The sequence below is a fragment of the Leguminivora glycinivorella genome, chromosome 6, assembly GCF_023078275.1.
Source record: "Leguminivora glycinivorella isolate SPB_JAAS2020 chromosome 6, LegGlyc_1.1, whole genome shotgun sequence".
Taxonomy (NCBI): Eukaryota; Metazoa; Arthropoda; class Insecta; order Lepidoptera; family Tortricidae; genus Leguminivora; species Leguminivora glycinivorella.
In genome coordinates this window covers 8922202-8945297 of record NC_062976.1, presented here as the reverse complement: position 1 = coordinate 8945297, position 23096 = coordinate 8922202, and the positions used below count along the sequence as shown (strand labels likewise).

The 23096-nt window shown below is 38.2% G+C and overlaps 1 protein-coding gene across 3 annotated transcripts in view; it reads left to right on the top strand.

The window, feature by feature from the left end:
• The window catches only part of LOC125226885 (LIM domain transcription factor LMO4), a 311552-nt gene that overhangs the window by 265867 nt on the left and 22589 nt on the right, over positions 1-23096 (top strand). The window lies entirely within an intron of this gene.

Below are 23096 nucleotides of genomic sequence, written 5' to 3'. Positions count from 1 at the left end.
CACGTTAATGGTTGTTTTAATTCGCTTATAACCCTAAAAGGTTGCAATCTAGGTCACCGATGCACCATATCCTATACCACTTACAATCTAAACCTTATTCAGAGCAGCTACAGTTCAATTTGGATGTTAAATAAAGTTGCCCCGTTAATAACTTTATTGATCGAGTAAAATTGATCGGTACTAACGATCTTAATCGAATAGCTGGCATCGATTGATCGCGTCGACGGGCCGGTATCGAGTTAATTTAATTGAAACCGAGTTGGTAATTAATTAGTGGCGAATGAGGGCTCTCGGGCGGATGAGGCGCTGTTTACAGCGCTCATACATATTGTATTGGCCGAGGCGTCTTCGCGAATACATACATATACATACGGTAATGGTAATAGAACTGTTGTGACAACCTTATCATTTATTTTCGAGTACAGTAATTTAAAACAGGACGACTTATTTGGGACTAGAACAAAATGTATAAGAGTCCCCTTCAATAATTTTTTTACATACAGGTCTCTACGCGAATACATTCATACGGAAAGAAGTACATAATGTAGACCTTGTCTTCCAAGTTCAGTATTTTAAAAGAGGACGAAATTACATATTTTCTACCTATATTGGTTTTCACTTTCTAAAATATAGAATTAAGTAAGTATGGAAATGAATTATATCTGAGTATTTTTTATTATCTAGGTAGTTTTAAAGTTTAAGATTTGTGCCAATAAAATGTAGATACTACCAACTCTACCAACAGAAGCAATAATTCCATAGTTGTATTTAAACCCACTTGAATTCATATCTAAGTATAAGATACTATAAAAATATAAGCAAAACATTACGACATTTTCGTAAGAATTTTTATTACGTACCTAGTTGCGGAATCCAAAAAGACTATTTGCGTAAAAAAACAGGATCGAATTATGGCGTCCAATTTACTTAATTATACAAAAATGTGTTTTATTAATTAAAAACACGTTTTCCTCAAGCAGCAGGATAACCATAAACATTTACGATTAATCCAAACTAGGTATTAATGGGTTATTAATATGAAGATACACTTAAATTTATCGAAGAGTCATATTAGTTGTTATTCGCTGATATTCGCAAGTTATTTAATGAGTGGGTTTTTATAAAGGCTTATTTTGTATAGAGTTCATAGAGAAGAGCTGGCAGCTTCCTCGCTCAGCGCATAAGCGTTGCGATTCACCGAGGTAATGTTGCCAGCATTGCCGAAGGGGGAACTTTTGTTTTAATTTTAATTTAGGCTATATTTAGATTTAGGTTCATTTACATGGTTTATAACTCATTCGTTTATAATTTTTGATATCTTATAAAAAATGAATATATTTTAGAGAAATACGTTCTTTTAAAAATACACTCATCATTAGAAATTTGGCATGAAGGCCGTTGGTGGATGTATCTATATAAATGTACATATTCAATCACAATAATATGGCGTCACACCTACTCACTCAGTTGGTGAAATATTTCCATCATACGAATTTCCTTGCATCCTTATCACAACAATTGATAAGTCCGATGGGGGTACAACATGATCGGTTTTCAATTCGCTATTTTTAAAAACCTCAATGTCAATAATATTTAGTAAGTTTCATATTTACGCTTGGCATTGACACGTTTTTAATAATAATGGTCGTAAAAATATATAAAAAACATTTCGGTCCGCCCCTCTTATATCGCAAATATGACAGTACTAAGACGCAAAAAACACAGACAGCAATTATATACCACACCGTCGTCAGACGACTCGTGTAAGGAATTATGACGTGTTGTGGTAACGATTTTCTCTATTACTTAATGTTTAATAAAATTAATAAACCAACATTTTTAGTCAAGCTTTGTACGGAGCCGGTTGTAGGGAGCGGCACGTCAATACTGCGTTTGCTATCAATACGCTCATGAGTCTCATAACCCCAACGGATAACCATTTGACCAGGGCTAGACAAGCCAGGCTAGTACTATGCTAAGTTGGAAATATTTCGTGGCTTACATCTTCTTCTTCCAGTGCCATCTCCTACCGGAGGTTGGCTATCATAAGAGCTATACGGACTTTAGATACAGCCGCGCGGAATAATAAGCGAGTGCTTTGATTAAACCATGTTCGTAGATTTTTGAGCCAGGAGTTACGCCGTCGTCCGGATGATCGTTTCCCTTGGATCTTTCCCTGGATTATGAGTTGAAGGAGTTCATACTTCTCGTTTCGCATGATATGACCAAAATACTGTAGTTTGAGTTTTTTAACTGATTTTAAAATCTCGACCTCTTTATCTACTAACTGCAAAACTCGTTCGTTAGTCACTCTATCCGTCCATGATATTCTCAGGACTCTTCTGTAAACGCACATTTTGAAGGCTTCCAAACGCTTGCACATTTTCTTAGTCAGTGTCCATGCTTCTACTCCGTACAGAAGAACATATACAGGCTCATACGTGGCTTACATATTAAATTAAATAAATAAATAAATATTGGGGGACACCTTACACAGATCAACTTAGACCCAACTAAGCAAAGCTTGTACTATGGGTGCTAAGCGACGATATACATAGGTACTTAAATAGATAAATACATACTTATATACATAGAAAACATCCATGACTCAGGAACAAATATCTGTGCTCATCACACAAATAAATGCCCTTACCGGGATTCCAACCTGGGACCGCGGCTCAGCAGGCAGGGTCACTACCGACTGAGCCAGACCGGTCGTCAAATTATGTAGCTAGTTTTTTTTTTCTTGCCACATTCTATTCTCTTCGCTAACCCGTCCGCTCATTCCGTGTCAACATGCCCTTAATAGTATTTAAAGCCAGGGAAAGTGGCTAGACATTAATAAAAACTAATTAACGTGACCTCCGTCCCCAAACGTACAAATACAAATAGATGAGCAAGCGATTGATCTGACTAAGAGCAGTCGCCATAATAACGTTTAATCCCGCTAAAACGTTAGGCGATCCGTCATAATGAATATTTATCCCGGCAGACGTCGGCGCATACTTTTATCGCAATACAATTCTTGGTAGCAGTACCTTGACTCTTTAGAAGGCACGACACTAAAATCTTGGGTTCCTACCATTGGCTAATCAAATGTAATTTCAATTTTCTAATTTAAAATATTTCTATAAAGATATACCATTATTGGCATCGTAATAGCCTGCTAAAATTTCAAAAAAATTAAATGAACAAAAAAACCTCAAAAATTTAAACTTTTTTTCCATATAAAATACAAAAACTTCAACTGAAATCCGGGGCAAAAAATGAAACAATATCGAAAAAATATATTCACTAATTAATTACTAAATGGCACCGTTTTGTGACTAAAGAAAGTTTGAACTGTGTTAAGAAAATAAAAATGTAAAAATGTCCCACCCTAGTTCAAACTAAGATCATTTAGCACCTAACGTTTTCAAAAAGTTATGTAACCTATCAACAACCATTATCGTTTGATAATTCGATCCATATAATAGCACAATACACACAGAATAGCGTCAATAAAAACTTAATACTTACCTAAGAAAAGTTTTTATGGAACGAATCTGAGAATTTATTCAAAAGTTTAATTAATAAAACTAGCCCAAATCGTGCGTCATTTTTATCGATTAAATAAATAACAGTCAATGTACTGATTACGATTTTTCTGCTCTTTTATGACGCATACATATTTTAGTAGCCAACGTAATTCCACTGATTACTTTCTTTAATTTTTCTAAAAACGTAATGTACCCTTCGTTATCTACTATACGTATGTAAGTGTATTAAAGCTTTGGAGAGCAAACATTAAATGAATGAAAATTTAAACATGTACTTACTTATTGCTTCGTTACTTTAGGAATACCTACGTTCGTTTCACGTACATCTGGCGGCCTAATGTAATGTAATGGACGAGTTGCTTACATTTACTTCGGAGTGATTCCATTTTTGAGTGCTTTATTATGAATTCAAGTTGTTTACATTACTTAAAGGCGTATTTAATGTCTATCTATGTTTTAATCTTTCGATATGATTGACATATTCAATTATGATTTTTTTCTATTTTATTTTGATCCATTAATCCATTAATCATTGAAACTTAAGTAATGCATTATTACTCTGTGTAAAATTCGGCTTACAAAATCTATTTGGCAAAAAAACTTTCCACCTCCCCACCTGAGGCAGTCCCATAGATAATATATCTATACGAAACATGTGCCAATATAAATAATATGGAGCTTTATGAATGACAGACGGTTACGACCCCCCTTCCCCTAAAGGGGAGGGGGAGCACTAATGGATTACATTCGCGCGAGTGAATTAGGATATTGTCGTACGATCCTGTTCCGGTGCACTCCTTTATGATCTCGCTCGCGTGTGTGTGTGTGTGTATGTGTATGTGTATAATGGAAAATATTGGGGGATGCAGTGAAATTTAAGTAATCAACTAATCAACTCTATCAAAAAGGCATTATTTGATTGTGTGCTTCTTTATGTCGCAATTTAATATCGGACACTGTATGGAGCGAGCATACGTTGCGAAATATTTAGAACGTCACGGATAAATAAATAAATAAATATTAAAGGGCATTCTTACACTGATTGACTGAATTCGACGGTAAGCTCAAGAAGGCTTGTGCTGTGGGTACTCAAATAACGATATTTTTTTATAATATACAAATACCTGTATACATAGAAAACATCTATGACTAAGGAACAAATAAATGTGCTCATTGCACAAATAATTACCCCTACCGCGATTCAAACCCGGGACCGCGGTTTAGCAGGCAGGGTCACTTCGCGATAGGCGAGACCGGTCGTCAATGACAGATACTGACGTTCATTGTATGGAGAAAGTGAACAGAGCTTCCAAACGGTTACTTTCATCAACCAAAAATACATATTTTCAAACTAAAGGGAAATGGAAAAATTCACACCTCCGGCAGGACTCGAACGTGCGACCTCTGGCTTTGCCAGAGCTAGCTAGCCACGCTCCCAACTGCGCAGTTGGAGGTGTGAATATTTCCATTTTTCCTTTAATTTAAAAATATGTAACATCGCTCGTAGACGTTTCGCTCGAGACAAAAAAAAACAGATTCAAAAATACATACATAGATTTTGCGTGACTTCCACGCTATCTAGTAATATATTAAAAAACTCATAGGAGCCTCATTTCCGCTATCATTAAGTTGTAACATTGTATGCGCTTAATCTGCAAATCTCCTGAAACGGTTATCGAGATGAAATCAATCAAGTATTCATTAATAAGAGAGGGTGAAATCGAAAGGTAGTAAAAGGTTAATTACTCATACTAGATTAACTAGAAAGTAATAAAAATATGTTACTGCCCTATAAAAACACATAATACCCAGGCTATGCGTGGTGCGGCAACCCTTTAATATTAGATTTAATTAATTAGGGTTATGTAGTTGCTTACGGAAAGTGCATCAAACTGAGTAAAGCAAAATTATATAATAGAGAGCAAACAGAGTGAAATAATCTACCAATACATTTATACCACAGTGTCAGAACACATTTTACTTAGTGTTCACCATCAGCGAAAGTAAATCCATCAATGGGAATATTTTATTTATCACAATCAATTTGAAAATGCTGAGATGGATGTGCGGCGTCACCAGGCTCGATAAAATCCGCAACGAGTACGTGCGAGGCAGCCTGGGTGTACGCGACATCGCCTAAAAAATGCAGGAAAGTAGGCTGCGATGTTATGGACACGTAGGGACAAGACCATCAGACCATCTCTGGTAAAAGAGGCAAAGGCAAACCGAAAACAAGATGGAGGAGCGTAGTGTTAACAGACATGGCTGAATGCAAAGTGTCCGAAGATGACGTCAAAGATAGGGCGAAGTGGAAGCTAATGACACAAAAAGAAAGGATTCGTAGCTTGAAAGAGAGACAGACTATCAATTTGTCGCCGTTGTCCATATTCCAAATATCAGAAACAACATATTTCGGCCCGTGGACACCATCGTGACATAGGTATAAATATAATTTAGCTTTGCCGTCAACCTCTAACCTCAAACTTCATGGTACTATCCCAAACGTATATATAAATAAATACACCTATTTTAAAATAAGCGTTGGTAGTTAGCTTACGTGTTTGACATTCTGACACGGGGCAGGACACGTCGCATAACAAAATGATATATGACGAAGAAAATTTCTGGAATTCAATAATTCAACTTATAGTGACGGAAGTATGCAAGTGAATTATGAGTCGGGGTTGTCACATTAATTAGGCAATGAGAAAAATACCTATTTGACAGTTAAATGAATGATACTTTAACTTTAAATTTTAAAGATTGAAAAGTATAGAACTTTTAGTGAACTACGTAGATGAAAACTCACATTAAACGTTTGTAAAAAAGGCAGTAAAATATCATTACCATACTGTCACAAGTTGAGCGATTGAAAAAGTTGAGAGCTCCTACTGGTAGTGACGTGAGCGCGAGTAAGATAATGCGTCGACCTATTTATTACATTCATGAGAAAAGATAGTCAAAACAGCAGGATCAAACTACTGTCATTAGCATACAGTCCCAACTTGAGCCCTGGAAGAATTAGTGAGTGGTACTACTAGTGACATCTTACGATGTCCGATAATTTATGAGTCTATCTCAGTGTCACTTTAAGCTCGTGTAAGAAACAGTCAAATAATATTACCATACTGTCCCAAGTTGAACGATTAATGAAGTACTCGTAATGCTAGTGACGTAAACGCGAGTAAGTTACGCATCGGTCGGCAGAATTTCAACGATTAAAGAAGTAAAGAGTTCTGCTAGTGAAAAATTACGTAAGTTAAAGCCAGTGATTAAAAGGACAGTCAAAACAGCAGGATCCATCTGTTGTCATTACCATACTGTCAAAGTCGAACAATTGAAGAAGTAGCTCGTACTGGTGGTGACGTGAGCGAGCGAGTTGTGCGTTGGTCCGTCACATTAATGACATTATTTCAACGTTTAAATAAGTAAAGAGTACTGCTAGTGAAAACTTACATAAGTTAAAAGCCAACATTCTGAGCTTGTGTCTCATTAAGCGTATGAAAGAAAGACAGTCAAAACAGCAGAATCAAACTATTGTCATTACCATACTGTCCCAAGTTGAACGTTTGAAGAAGTAGCTCGTACTGGTAGTGACGTAAGCGAGTGAGTTATGCGTCGGCCCGTCACATTAATTAGCCCGCCCGCTAATGAGGACTTATAGCGCTCTAATGAGAGACTTGTAGCGATGTATTTATATACGGACGACAATGTTTCACTAGCAGTATTTTAACTTTAATATATTAATAGGTAGTAAAACGCTTAAAGGTGGCCCTAATGTTTTGTCTTATTAATTTTCAACTGTGTACAACAACTCTTTTTTTCATTATGTATTCGTTTTTTTAATGCGATAGTTGGAGATGCGTTGCTGACCTATTCACACATAACTACAAGTTTAAGCATTACAATATATAAGTTGTTAATGTTTCTGCTATTAGCATTGCTATATTTCAGATTTGATTCCTACACATACGAAGCAAAATCAATATACTAAGGTACTTATTTCCCTTTATTCCACATACAACACGACAATAAATCGTTTAAAAAAGTTCGCTTTCGAAGAAACATTTGAGAAAACACCCCGTGAACTTACTGAATACGTTTATCCTGCGCCCCGCCTCGCACGCACCCGGAAACCCGTAAAACGTAACTGTCGTAAATCAAAACGTTAATTGTTCATGTAAATAAATCGCGTATCAGATGCCAGTGCGGAATTGCACCAACACGTGTTTAGGTATGCGCGTAATGGCACAGTTTACGATTAAACTGAATTATATTCCGTCCGTGCCGCAATATATTACTTACGCCACGTGGGCAGTTTAAAATTGGAATGCCATTCGCGAAATTTCATTAAGTAGTTAATTCTTATTTTCGACCATTTAATAAGGCTATGCCAGAAAGTAACCACGATTTCACAGCTCAAGAAGGCTCGTGTTGTCGGTACTCAGACAATAATATTTAAATAAATATAATTTTTTGTGCCCATCACACAAATAAATGTCCTTACCAGAATTCGAACACAGGACCATCGGTTTCGCAGACAGGGTCACTACCAACTAGGCCAGATCGATCGGGTCGTCTAAGATAAAAGTTTCAGCAAATTATATGACTAATTCAGGTTAATGGACATTAATGACGGAATCGGTCACATTGACCCCCAAGCGATCACTATCAAGTTAATTACATAAAGACTTACTCGTTCCAATTACTTGCTTTTCCTTACCCCATTTAGGAAAAGTCGCGCCATACCCTTATTTACTCCTAAACAGACATGGAAACACAATCAGCACCGCTTCGCTTTAGATAAGTATGATTCGATGTTATACAAAACCGCGCAAAAAGAACAAAGCGTTAGCGCCTCCACAAAGAGGGTGCAAAAAGACATTAATAATATTCGTCAAAGCACTCCGGCTGGTTACATTAAATCAATTTGCCCTTTCCGCGCGGTAAGTACGGAACGGTGTAATTGATAAGTTGAAACCCTTGTAGCGGAGCCTAGAGTTTGGCACTGCGCCCCGCCACCCGCGCTTCTTTTGCACAATACATATGACAGCGCAGTGCGTATTGAGAAATGAGTATCGGAGGTCGATGATGAGCAAGTTTTTTTTTTTTTTTTTTATACTACGTCGGTGGCAAACAAGTATACGGCCCGCCTGATGTAAAGCGGTCACCGTAACCTATGGACGCCTGCAACTCAAACAGTGTCACATGCGCGTTGCCACCCCATTAGAAACTTGTACATTCCCTTTTGCTGTGTTAAGTACACAGCAAAAAGGAGTGTACAAGTTCTAAGGAGGGTTCGGGTTGCCGACGACTCAAAGGACAATAAACGGAACAAGTTAGTTCCTTAAGTCCTCCCGTCATCAGCACACCGCACCCCCGTTGAGCTCTGGCAGCCTTACTCACCGACAGGAACACAACACTATGAGTAGGGTCTAGTGCTATTTGGCTGTGGTCTTCTGTAAGGCGGAGGTACTACCCCAGTTGGGCTCTGCTCTAGATTCGAGCGAGACGATATCCGCTGTGCTGTGCCCTACCACACAAAGCGGAATATCATTCGCTATGCCCTACCTCCTATTAAGTTGTCAGATTTATAATTTTATATACCTAATTTTACCATCTTGATCGAAGTTTCAGAATAACCAACCAAGTTTTGTTTCACGTTTTGGGGTACCACATGGTACCTACCAATTACACCAACACAGTTTTAAGGAAGTACCTACAGATGTAGTGCGAAAGGAATCTTTCCTATTTGGCATGCTAGTTCAGACACTGTCAGTTCAGACACTGTCAGTACGTTTGTACTGACACTGACTGAAATAGCATGACTCGTTCGTACATTTCCGTAAACATACGAAGGAAAAGCTTTTCGCCATACATCTGTCTGTACAAGATATCTGTAGTTATGTATATCTCATTAATGTAAGTCACTTTTATTATGAGAGCTATCCTGCAACCCCAGAAAAAAATCCATTTTAGTAGTATTTAACTTAATTTTCAATCATGTGGAAATCAGGATTTTTAAAGAAAAATTAATCATAGCCGTCATGGCAATGAGTACCTTATTTTATCTAAAAATTACACCCAATATATTTTTAAGGTTGTAAATATTATTCTGCTAAAATATTCCTACTGAAAATCAGAAACAATTGAAGTTTAGATAATATCCTTGTTTAGACAGTACAGCAAAATAGACAAAGGCCAGTAACATCAAAACACGGATGCTCTCAATATAAACTATGTATGCGGTAAGTCGACCAGTAAGGCAATGGCACTATTACCCGTACCTAGGCATAAACAAATACATAGATATATGTTATATACCTGGGTGCGTAGCGAATGGCACAAACGCTCACGAAACGAAACGCTTGTAAACGCTCACGAAACGAAACGCTAGTAGATATCTCATCTCTATAGCTCTTAGATATCTATCTCTATAGCTCTTGCGTATTGGCGCGATAGAGCCAGACTACCTTTCGCGGCGTTTCGTTTTCGTTTCGCGTCGGAGAAATGTCATTCGGCTACGGCGCCTGAGCCTCTAACGTGGGTTATAAGATGATTGATTTAATTGATCTGATGACATCAGTGTAGTACAATGAGATGACATTCAACGATGAAGGAATTATTCTCTCAAACGTGTCCTTACCAGAACCAAAAATTTATACATTTTCCGCTGAGTAACGTATTCTAGAACGTTATGTGGCTCTGAAGACCGTTCCATGGGTAACCAATCATTAAATAAATATTTCACATACATTCTTAGGTAGGTACACATATTGACTAAGGCCCACTTTAAGCTCGATAAGGTTAAATGGGGTTTTGCTGAAATGTTTCAAGTTGAACCAAAAGGCTACAACGATTTAAATATCACATTATATTATATTATATGAGGTTTATTTGAAACGTCAAATATCAAATTATGACGTTACTCAACACATAGTAGAATCAATCCTGTCGTCTCACCTTATGACTCATTTAGAATCGAATAACCTACTTACGGAAAACCAGTTCGCATACCGACAAAAAATGTCGACAACCACCGCGACGTATAGGATATTCGATTCTATCATGACAGGGTTAGACAATAAGGATAAGATTGCCGCAATACTGTGTGACTTGTCAAAAGCATTCGACGTCATTAGTCATGAATTACTGCTGAAGAAATTGAAGATGTACGGAATGGATAGTACAGCTCATGAGCTGTTTACCTCTTTTTTGTCAGACCGCAAACAAGTCGTGAAAATACTCACTGACGGCAAGTCAATTCAGTCTGACATAGGTAGCATAAATATAGGTATTCCACAGGGTTCGTCCCTTGGAAATGCCTTGTTTTTGTTATTTGTAAATGACCTACCGTCGAACATTGAAGCTGGCTTGCCTGTATTGTATTGTTTGCGGATGACACGACTGTATTGGTTAGTGCAAGTTCTTATGACCAGCTGGCAATAAACATTAATGACGCTTGCCACCAATTGCAGTCATGGTTCTCAGCAAATGGACTGTTACTTAACTATTCCAAATCGAATGTTATGTTATTCTCTGGTCGAAAGGTTCAACCACCACCTTGCATGGCTAACTTTCCAATGACCATGTGCGAAGAGAGTAAGTTTCTAGGGTTCCTGATTGACAATACTCTAAATTGGAAGTGCCATGTAGACAATCTTTGTGATCGGTTGGGTGGTGCGTCGTTTGCGTTGAGAAAACTGAGGCCTCTTATTTCGGCAGAAGCCTTAAAGCAGGTGTACTTTGCGCATTTCCATTCTATCATGGCATACGGCTCACTGCTCTGGGGCAATTCAACTGATGCAAAAAGAGTCCTTGTAATGCAGAAACGCGCAATACGTACACTTGCCGGTGTAAAAGACAGGTACCCTTGTAGAGAGCTCTTCGGTTCTCAACGTATAATGACGCACTACTCACAATATCTGTTCGACGTACTGCTGTATGTTAGACATAATATATCCCAATTTGCACGCATTGACTTTCCGGGCAAACAGCTTCGATCTACAGGCCGTCTGAGAACAGTCCCCCGTCGCATGGCACTTTCAAGAAAGAACCCTCGAGTCATCGGCCCTACTTACTATGAGCACTTACCTGCCGATCTGAGAAATGAGCCATGTGACGAAGCATTTAAGCGCAAATTGAGAAACCTTTTGTTAGATAACCCCCTGTACTCTGTAAATGAGTACATGGATTTGAATTTTTAATGACCAATGATATTATTATACCTATATTTCTCTGTTATATAATATTTTCTTGCTTCGTGATAATTTCATGATGTAACTTAATTTATTAATTTTATTTAGCTTGGCATGTGTATTTTCTTTCTTTGTAAATGACGATCCTTATTGGGAGACACAATTATTTTTATTGGGAATCTATTATGTAATTTTTGACGATCATGATGAGAAGATAAACATAATTTTGACATGTAGCAAATTTATAGTGTAATTTTTATCATGAAATAAAGAAATCTAATCTAATCTATCATATACTCGTATCGCATGATTCGCACGGGTCGCGTCCGAGGGCCTCATTCTTGAATCAAAATTATATTACAAGAACGAGTAGTGATTTGCATGTAAGTCTTCCGTATCAAAATCGCTGTCAACTTAGATTCGTCAGACTACGAGTATAATAATTACTGCTTCCAGGAGCTCTAGTGATACATAGTCTCTATTATTTGATTTTCTAGTTCACAGAATTCTCGTGCAATTCCTGTATCAGGAAGAGACTAGAAACTATTTCAGATAATTATTCAGTTTTCGGAAACTGCTCTAGATGTTTAAATCTGCTTTCTGTTTTCATGCATTACTAAATGTGTTATTTAATACCCAACAATAAGGAAATATTTTTATTTGATACATTACATTGTACCATCCCGCATCCCGAGGCTGCCCGATCATCTAAACTTTTTTTTATTTGCATTGCAGACGCACCACTGGATGAAACCATCTATTAGGCACTTTATGCCAGTCTTCGACCTCCATTTTGCCAATTTTTTGCACCACCTGTCGCGAACACCATGTATTTTGCGGTCAGCAAAGCGATCCAAATAATACCTGTTGCTTATTTATACTTTTATCTTTTTGATGGTTAAAATATACACTCGTACCCGTGTTTCTCTTTAAAATAAAACCCGAGTACACGAGCAGTCAAAATTACAACGTTGTATTTATTATAATGCATAGTCGGATCGTTTGCATAATTTGTCGCTAAAGGACGTAAATAGTGTTCATAAAAATTTAAATCTTCAACTTTTATACGGCGTGCATTAAGCTGCATTGCAGCGGAGTTAGTAACCGATGTGGCCCGGCTTTATTAGTCTGTAATACGTATTATATGGACGTGCAAACCGTATCATGAGCTCCATCGGGATCGCCGTAATTAAAGCTTTAGGGCTAAAGTTGGGCAAGATTATAATCGCGGGCATAATTTTAAATCAAATTAACACTTCAACTTTAAACCGGGGTCATTAATGCCATTATAACGAACAATACTGGCGTCGTGACCGCGCCGGCCGATATCTAAATAATAAATAAATAGGCGAGCGGCTATCGCGCATCGCATCTCGAGTTAATGTTCGACGCCGGAGTTTTATAATTAACAATAAATTCGGTATGTTTTTTGTTGGACCGAGAGCTCGCTGCAACAATTTTTCCAACCCCCGATATCGATCTTAATAACACATGAGCTACAATACCGCGGTAGTCTACTATCTATTAGCACTTTGTTCGTAGAATCGCCGAGATATTACATTTTGTTCATTTCTTCAAAATCAAATCAGTTGTTCGAGCTCGAGTCCCGGGTGAAATAAATTAGCTCATTCTTTCTCCTCGGCCACTTAACAAGAATCTCAACGGTACTTCTTGAAATTCGTTCGAAAACACCAAAAATACTGCACGGGCTCCCTACTCGAGCCGGCTCCGTTATCTCGTTATCCTAATGAAGTCTACGCTAATGACGAGTAGGTAAATAATAGGGCGGCTAATGGGGGCTTTATCATTCTCGAGTGCGCTCCAGGTAAGGGCCAATTAGAGGCCGCCATCGGCCCGTATTGTTCGCAGTACTCGCTTCGATTACGATTATTTCCGAACGACTCTCGGCACTGATAAATTGGACAAACTATTGCAAAATGACATCCTGGTCACGGCACCAATTGTAACTTTAAATTGACGAAAGTCTACTCCACTCGCGGCCTACAGGCACAGTACTCATAGTTCTATCACATAACTAGATAAAACAACAACCTTCAATTGTATACTTACTTATTGGATCTCATATTTATCAAGGCGTTACCAAATGTTGCATCTTAAAATCTCCATACTCAGTTTTTATAAAAGGTAAATATGTACAGGCTATGTCATAGCGTAGGTACGTTTACCTTATCAATGGGCTAAAAACACCAATCTCCCACATCCCAATCCGACCACATAATTCAAACGCACCCATTTGGGCTAATTCTCCGTAAGCAGTTAAACGCGATTCCCGGACAATATTATCGGATCTACCAATTACTTGTCAGTGGGCGGGCTAATTATCACGTCTCCGGGGGAGACGCCACGGGGCCCGGGGACGCCGGGGGCTATCGTTGCCAGATGGTCGAGATTTAACTGGATTCTTCCGATTTTTGTCATGTCGACCCGACTCCCGACAAAATGAGAAATTTCCCGAGATTTTTGCTTAGCAAAAACATCAAACAAAACAATGACAAGAAATATTGAATGAAAAGTTACACTTAAGCCGAATACCTACATTCACCAAAGTTTGTGCTCATTATCAATTTATCATATTTGATAATAAGGGACAAAAAAAATTATTACGAAAACGCGTGGAAGTATCGAGTTGGGGAAATGTCTAAGTCTAAAGTTCCAAAATCCCCATAAGATGTCCTTTTATCCTGATTTTGGGGCCATTCGATCTGGCAACCCTACCGGGGGCCCGCGGCGGGGCCCGGGCGCCATGGCCCGCGACGTCCCGCCAGTTTTCCTGAGAGTGTGCCGCTGTGCCGTATAAAGACGAGGACTTTTCTTACGATATGGGGACGTTTTAATTAGCACTTTATAATTACCACTTATTTCAAATTTTATTGCTCCATAACAATACATTATACAATGTTAATTAGGGAAATATATGCGGTTTTCTCACCAAAAAGGGACCTAAGCTAGCTTATGCTTATGTTTTATTTACTCTTTCTTCTAACATTTTGGAATATCATATTGGGGTCGTCATTCTACCTACTTACATACTTAAGTACCTACCTACTGTAAAAACTTGTCAACAAATAATGCAGTGTTAAAAGAAAATTAATTTTAGTAATATGCAGCTAACTTGTAAAATATAATTTATTCATGACAAGTGTTGTCATCGCATTGTTCTTTTTATAGGTAAATATTAAATTTGATTTTGTTAAACATTTTTAACTTTGTTAGTAAATAATTAAAAAAAAAACATTAAATCTGTACATATTGTGACGTAAAACAAAAACGTAAATAGCTGGTATCTACGCGGCTTATTTTATATGTAACATAGAACTTCGTACCCATACTACTTAATCAATATTATCAAGACTGCAACTCCTCTATTTCCACTTTTAATGCAGTGTTTTTACGAAACAGTTTTCTCACACCGCTCGTGTGTCGGGCAGGCGTCTTCAATCCCCGGCCGGCAGCGAAACTTCTCGCCGCTGTTTTTTATTGCGCGGAATTTAAATGCATTTTTGATGTTAGGAGATGACACGCCGCGGACGTCCGCACCCCCCACCGTCCCGTGCCCTATAATTTCCCAGCTTGAAACTTCACTACGGTATTAAAGCCTTGATTGCTTGAAGAAACTTGGGACATTTTGGCGTATTCTTCGGGCTCCCAGAAGATTCTGTGTCGCACGGACGTTTATTACTAACAGCAATTTGAATTAATTCAGCCTTATTTTCGTGGAAAATCTACATAGGAATTACAAATAGACTTCTCATTTAGGTTATTCCCTTTGGTATATCCCATCTTTTAGTCTGTCCTTAATTAATACGTGCGAATATATCCCTTTCTGTAATACAATTAGACAAATTAATGAGTTCCGTGTCACACCTTCCAATATCCGATCGAAAGGGTTACCGTGTATTCGGATCGCTATTAAGGTTTTCAATTAAGTAGTTGGGGTTTAGTTTCGGCCACACGAGGAGCGGAACACGACAATACATTTAGTGCGGTGCCGGTCGTGAGCAGCCGCGGGCGAGCGCAAGCGGGTGCTGGAGCGGGAACGAGAACGGGGTTACGAATCTAGCCAACGGCACAATGGCTATATAGCGTTTCGTTGTTTTCTCTCTCTATCGCGCTACGGTATTGGTGTCATAAAGCCAGTTGTATTTCGATCGCCTCGTAGCATCATTGTAGTCATTGATTGTCATATCGGCGTGTCCAGCCGGAACTCTAGCCAAACGTACAATCGTTGACGCTTCGTGATACGCAACTGTCTACGCGCCGACACGGAAGAGGGATAGAGTTAAGAAATAGTCGCGATATGGAGCGTCAACTATTGCACGCTTGGCTAGATTGCCAGGTGCGTGCGGCCCGCCATTGACTTCCCCTGCCATAGTTTTTAGCGCTTACTAAAAGGATTGTCGTGTATCACTATCGATATTTAAGAGAACTGCGAAAGTTCTCAATTTGGTTATATATAGATTTGACTACTTTCATGAACGAATTTCGTTGATGAAACATTTAGACGGAAAGCGATAGATTTACGTGGGATTTAGAATAGAGTTTAACGAATTTCACGTGTTATTTTTGCTCGTAGTTTCATTTGATTGAAATATTTGGAACTAATAAAAGTTTTAACTTCTATTTATATTAGAATAAAATTGATTCGTGTAGTCGAAGTACAACCTATTACGCGCGTATAATAATACGGGTGTATTAGGGTAATTTCGAAGCACATAAATGCTCGGGTAATTTCGAAAGGCGAATCTTGATATGATGGAAATAGTGGTGATTTTTATGTCCTCCTCCTTGCGTTATCCCGGCATTTGCCACGTAATTTTTATGTGACTTTCGAAATTATCCCAATACACCCTACTGCATGAGGCGCTTATTTAGTATCCTTTTTCTTCAGTATCCTATCGCATAGCCTTAATGTACATACGGCAATATTAAACCAATATTGTCAACATTCCTAACTCCACACACACACACATAAATAATCGACGCGTCTACACTACACATCGCTAAGCCAAAGCCATCCTTGATTTGATTGACCAAACATTTAATTGAATGCGCTCAATTCACGTGCGTCAAGTAGCGGGCCGGTCCGAGGTCCCGCGGGCACATTCATTAGGGAGGGGGAAGGGGGGAGTTTACCAGTTAATTAGTACCGTCTGGCCCTCACCTTTGTAACGCGACGCGAATGAGACCAAGTTAAGGTTTCTCATTAGGGCGTATTTCAAATCACAACTCTTGCTGCATGCTGCACAAAAGGAGCATTTTTGTTTTTGTTGCCGACTTTTGTTCGGAATCTTGTTAGGAAATAATTTTGAGGTGGGGCGGTAATGAATGTTTATACGTTGCTAATTAGTAATTAACATGAAGTAGCGGTTCGAGGTCGTCTTATTTAATTAATTATAATAAGATCTGCATTGTCATTTTAAAATTACAAGACGTAATTAGGTACTAGACAACAATAATAGGTACTAAAAATAGACATAAACAAATATTGACACCTATTTACTCCTATTAGGCACTCCTATTAGGTAGTTTAAATTCAAACAAACGGGACCTCACTATACCTTATCTTTTATCACTCTATTTATTTGTGTGAAATAAATGCTTTATTGTATTTACATGAAAGTTATGTAATATGCCATATATGCCATATTTAATATGCCATTTCATATAGGTATCTAGAGGAATATGAATAATCCTATAAATCTAGGTATACGGCATATTACTCGCTGAAAACCAGCTATGAAACAGCGACTTTGCCAACTTACACCAAAAGCCCACACTCGGAATAAGGTAGTGGCTAATTAATCTGAAAGTGCACAAAGTTGACACACGCGCGTTGCCACAAAGGGTCGTAGGCGCCACAATTAGGGTAATGGACAGACCGACCTGGATACGCGGGTCTCCTGGCTGCGGCTAATTTCAGCCTTAAACGCAAGTCTGGCAACGTACACGGGCGGTAACGCAGACGTTTTCAAAACGGTATTTTTTTTTTAAAATCTAGGCCTAGCCTAGCTAAGCGAAGTTGCCACATTCCGACTCCGCCGAACAAAAAAAAACATACGCGGCTCGAGCAGTATGTACATAAATAAGAAAGGTTCAAATCACAGCTGAAATTTTCACCCCATTTTTTTTTATTTGGTCAAATATTTTTCTTAATTACTCAACCTTTGTGTAATGTGTTATGTACTTATGTGTAAGCATCCTACCGACTGCGCCATATTGAGTATGTTAGTGAAAATTGTGCTCTAGTCTGAGCACTTCTTTAATACTAATTTTATATTCTGGGCAATAATGTTCCTCTGAGATTGTAATACAGCATCCATATTACGGTTTACTTAGTTAAACATATGCAAAGATGCTGTGGAAAATGAAGATGTTTAAAATTTTATTACATTATTTTTATTTCAATAACCTTGCATCGCTAATGCTGATTTTCCAAACTGATCATTCTTTAGCTGGATAACAGTTGTTACAAGTGTAAAACGCAGTTAGTAAATAAAGTCTTAATAAACGTATCACTATAATGCATTATAATCATATGTTAATTAACACAGTTTTCTCACTTTGCATTCACAATACTGATACATTGCATCAATTCATCTCTGTTATTTGCGTGCCAGCGCGCATTTCTTCCCCCATCATCGATCAACTACTCAAAACAAGCGTTAGAAATCCATGATTTATGTGCAAGTTAATTATCCACAAGCCATTAAATCCTTAAGTAGTAACTAAGTAGTCGTAAAATGATAATAAAGGGTAATGAAAGTTGTACGTGGCGTTTCGAGCGCTCGTCTGCGCCGGCCCTCCTCGGAATGCATCGCGACTCATTACTCGACTAATGGAGGCAGTAATGAACCAATCTAACAGATTGCTAGCACCGCTGATTTGAAAGCCTCGCCACGCTCTTTTAAATTAAATACGGAGTAAGACTTTAACTGTGATGTACTTGGACGGTGATGGGCGAACTGTCGGTTTAAATGAAGTTGTACAGTACATACTACATACTAGAGTCTGACCAAAAAGAGTAAAAATTAAAAAGTGGCACATCGTAGTGTCGTCCCGTTTTCTCACTATTTTCTCACCGTTTTCTCAATGTTGCCACTTTTTAATTTCTGTTCTTTTTCGTCAGACTGTAGTACTACTTAAGAGTTAGACTAAACTTAGTTGGCAACAATTAGCCCCGCCTGCGCAAGGGTTAAGTTATTTCATAGAAATGTGATGTTCAATTAACATTTACACCGGTGAGGTTATCAAAACTGCTGCGAACATATCGTGGCATGACTATAGTACTTACTGCAATATAAGTGTGGCGTTGTCACCAAGGACGCGGAATATATTACTAAAGGACTAATTGTAAACACAACGAGGAACCTTGTATGCGATGTTAATTAAGGTACAGCGGGACAAATCTCGACTGGGGGGCAAATGTAACTGGTCCATTTTTTCCATGTTTTACAATGTTTGCATATTAAATAGAGTGACCATCGGTTATATATGGTAGGCGTGTTCAGTGGATACATGTAGGACTCAACATCATGGTGTAATAATGGAAAAAAATGAATTATAAATCCCTGTCGAGATTTGCCCCCGCTGTACCTTACATTATTACAGATTATTAGAGTTACTTTATATTCAGCCGGTTAATCAAAATAACTCTTCCTGTCGGCGTATTATGCTTCCAATTTTATCACTTATCCACGTGGATAAGACATTTGTTACTCTCACACTGTCGTACTTGTCAATGAAGCGTGACGGATGCTTTATCCACATAGATAAGTGACAACATTGAAAGCATAATACGCCGGCTTCACTATCTAAATGAGCTTTGATAAAAAAAAGGGTCAATTAAATATACGTAAGTACATATTTCTTTACAAAATAATATTATAATACTATTCCCGCAATACGGTAATGTGGAACGAAATATGAATACATTTAGCAATAAAACAGATGCCAATTTTATAAGGGGAATCTTGATATGATGGAAATAATGGTGATTTTTATGCGACTTTCGGAATTACCCTAATGCAGTATCGTGACTCTTAAATTCTCAGCCTTGTCCACGCAACATGTTCTTATAATTAATGGGTACAAGTCAATTTAATCCGTGCCCTTAATTCGTCCAATGATCCGCATTAATGTAGCACCAAATTAAATTAGTCCGAGCCGACACGCACCTTCTAATCACCAAGGTTAAGGCGAGTTCCCAAACTTCAATCTGTAGCTCCGCTCGGAACGGGAAGTTATATTAAAAGGCCCACAGTAATTTTCTTGACAAACACAATGAATAATGAATGGCGCAATATAAAATTCGGATTGAGGAGGGCGCCTCATCATGTGTCCCGACATGTTTGTCTCTCTTAATTCTGTGTGTTTTTGCTAATTGAGTCCCGCTTCGGCACCTGAGCGATAGCTCGCTTCTATATTATTCATTCAGGAATTTCAAAAGCCTAAGAGCTTAGGTCGGCACGACACGTTCGCGAATTCAATCAACTCCAAACTCAACATACGGCGCAAGATTTATGATCGACACAAATCGAATTCTCTAACAAACAATATCGTATTCGAGGCGGTACGTACGGGATACGATACGGGAACATATAACAATATTGCAGCGCTATTAATACGTCCGTCTCATAAGCGGGGGGTGGCCGCCCGCGCCCCGCGAGCCCCGCACCCCCTCCCCACAGTCGCCGCTCTTAATTGAATGAGGAGCGGGAATTGTTTCCCAAAATGAAACAATTAATTGTGCAACGGCTATTCCGCCTTACATGGATAATACGTTCGTTTATGGCCTCCTAACGCGGCTGCACGGCGTCCTTTATTGGACCGACTCTAGGAATTTGTGTTCACTGCCGCTCGTATCCAAAATTTAATCGGGAATTTATAAGAACGTCTCATTGTTATCCTGGGACTGGGAAAGTTTTTGCAGCTGTCCGAGTGAATTGCTTTGTTCCGGGGAAAAAGATTCTTGTTTTAATCCTCACCCCGAAATAGTGTTTTGTTAAAAAGCGGGTTTAGTACACAATTCGTTTGTTAGTTTGAAGTGGCGTTTATAAAATTTCATGGTCAGGTTTGCACGTGTTATGCGGCGGGACGCGCAAATGTGTGGTGTATTCGTGAAGACGCATCGTAAACCGCGTTTACGCCTCCGCGAAACCTCTCAAAACTTTTCATATTGCGCACCGTAAAACGAGCCAAAAAATACGACCGTCGAAAAACATTGTAAATGCTTGGGGGTTATCGACGCGGGCGCGGAATTAGTTTTAAAACATAGTTTTAACTGTGCTTGTTGTAGCCGAAATTAGCCGGTTTTTCCGTTTTAGTGCCGCGGCGAACGGTGCCGGCTCTGTCGTGCTGTAAAAATAAATTGAACTAATTTAGCCGGTAGACGCAGGACTTATCGATTCACTTAATCCTATGCTTAGGGAGAATTAAGTTTTGTATCCACTGAACGCTGCTACGTTTTACAATGCTTAATTGAAAAATTGCAAACAGCGTCGTACTTGCGCAGTAAACTAATAAATATACCACTTTAATTACAAAGTACTGTTTAGAGCAAGATTTAACGTTAATTTAAGTTATTAGAAGGTTTAGAATCTTAAATGAAATATCCATATGTGCAAGCTTTTCATTTCTTTTCTCTTCTTAAACTCCCATTGCATATACTACGGTTAGTTTCTGTTTTAAAGAGTAAAGACGAATTTACCTTAAATAAAAAAAAAACTAAAAGTAAGTAGTAAGTACTTAAAAATTTTGATTTACATTTTTACGCACTCGTTTCATGATGAGTAGGCACATATATTTCTGACATTTACCACCAACACGTACTAGTGAAGAAAGCTCATTCAATTAGCTATTTATCCCGGAATGGACGCCATTACTTAGCCGGTCAGCAGTGGAATTACTGCCCGCGTATCCGTAGCATCGGAACGTATCGTGACCGAACGCCAGTATATACTATCACTTGTAGTGACACTTACATTGATGAAGGTGATCCCGGAATGCATGTATTTCAAGGACTTACAGTACGATTGAAGTTAAATAGAAGTACAGTCACCGGCATAAATAAGTGATGATTTCTGTACCTTGTCACATTAGCATCTTGTTTTAAATGTCATACGAAGTTGTCAAATGAGTAAAAGCGACAAGGTACAGAAATCATCACTTATTTTTGTCGGTGACTGTACATCAAATATTAGATATATAAGATATAGATTGGATATGTCGTAATCACAAATGAAGTTTTAAAACGATTTTATTTTTATTTGAAGATCATCTCTTTTCACACTGACAGATCGGTATCATATAATATCGCAGTGACATCTCACTCACATCTTGTATAATATTGTGTACCCGTATTGGAATATTTGGAATACATGTTCGTCAGTTACGTCGGTCAGCAGTGGAATTACTGCCCGCGTATCCGTAGCATCGGAACGTACCGTGAATATCAGCCAGTGCTACGCCGTAGCACTTGTAGAACGTGTGGCGACATATTATATGTACTTGGTGAAGTAATTGTAAATACCCTATACCTGTATTTGCATGTACATGTACTTTATGCAAATAAACAATCTGAATCTAAATCTGAAGTTGTGTGTAAATGCAGGATAAAATAAAAAGGACCGTTCAAACTTTTCATAGTGACTTTTGAGGTCATAATAAATAACTTTTATTATGGGACCACTGCTGAAATCGTAGAAAAAAATTGGCTGTTTCATAAAAATGAGCGACATCATGACAGTCGAAATGTATGAAAACAGCCAAATTTTTTCTTTCATTTCATTTCATTTATTTGCCATAAATTGTATGTTTACATAAGATGGTACATGTACATGTTTAATAAGTTTCAATACAATTTTACCAGATTGGTGTAGCATTATTTAAACAATGTTTACAAAAGTAAAACTAACATGCAATACATTTTATTTTATTTTACAAGCTGAAAGTACTCTTTAAGACTATATGGACACAGTTCGATAAGATATTTTTTTAGACGATTGAGGAATTTAGTGGATGAAAGAGACTTTATTTCTATCGGTAAGGCATTGTAAACCCCTGCCGCTACCTGCCTGTGGCATCTCATGAACAATGCTGATTTGCTCACAGGAGCCTGGACGTCATGGGCAAATATCTTGTTGAGCCTTTCGCTATTAAAGTTTGTTTTCGGCGGATATGTACTAGGATATCGCCTTACAATCTTGCATAGCTCCATAATATACAGTGATGTCAGAGTAGGTATACCTAATTTCTTAAAAGATTCTCTACATGATTAACGATTTGACATTAATCCTGAAATCTTTGCGATTTCAACATTGGTCCACAGTGAAAGTTGTTC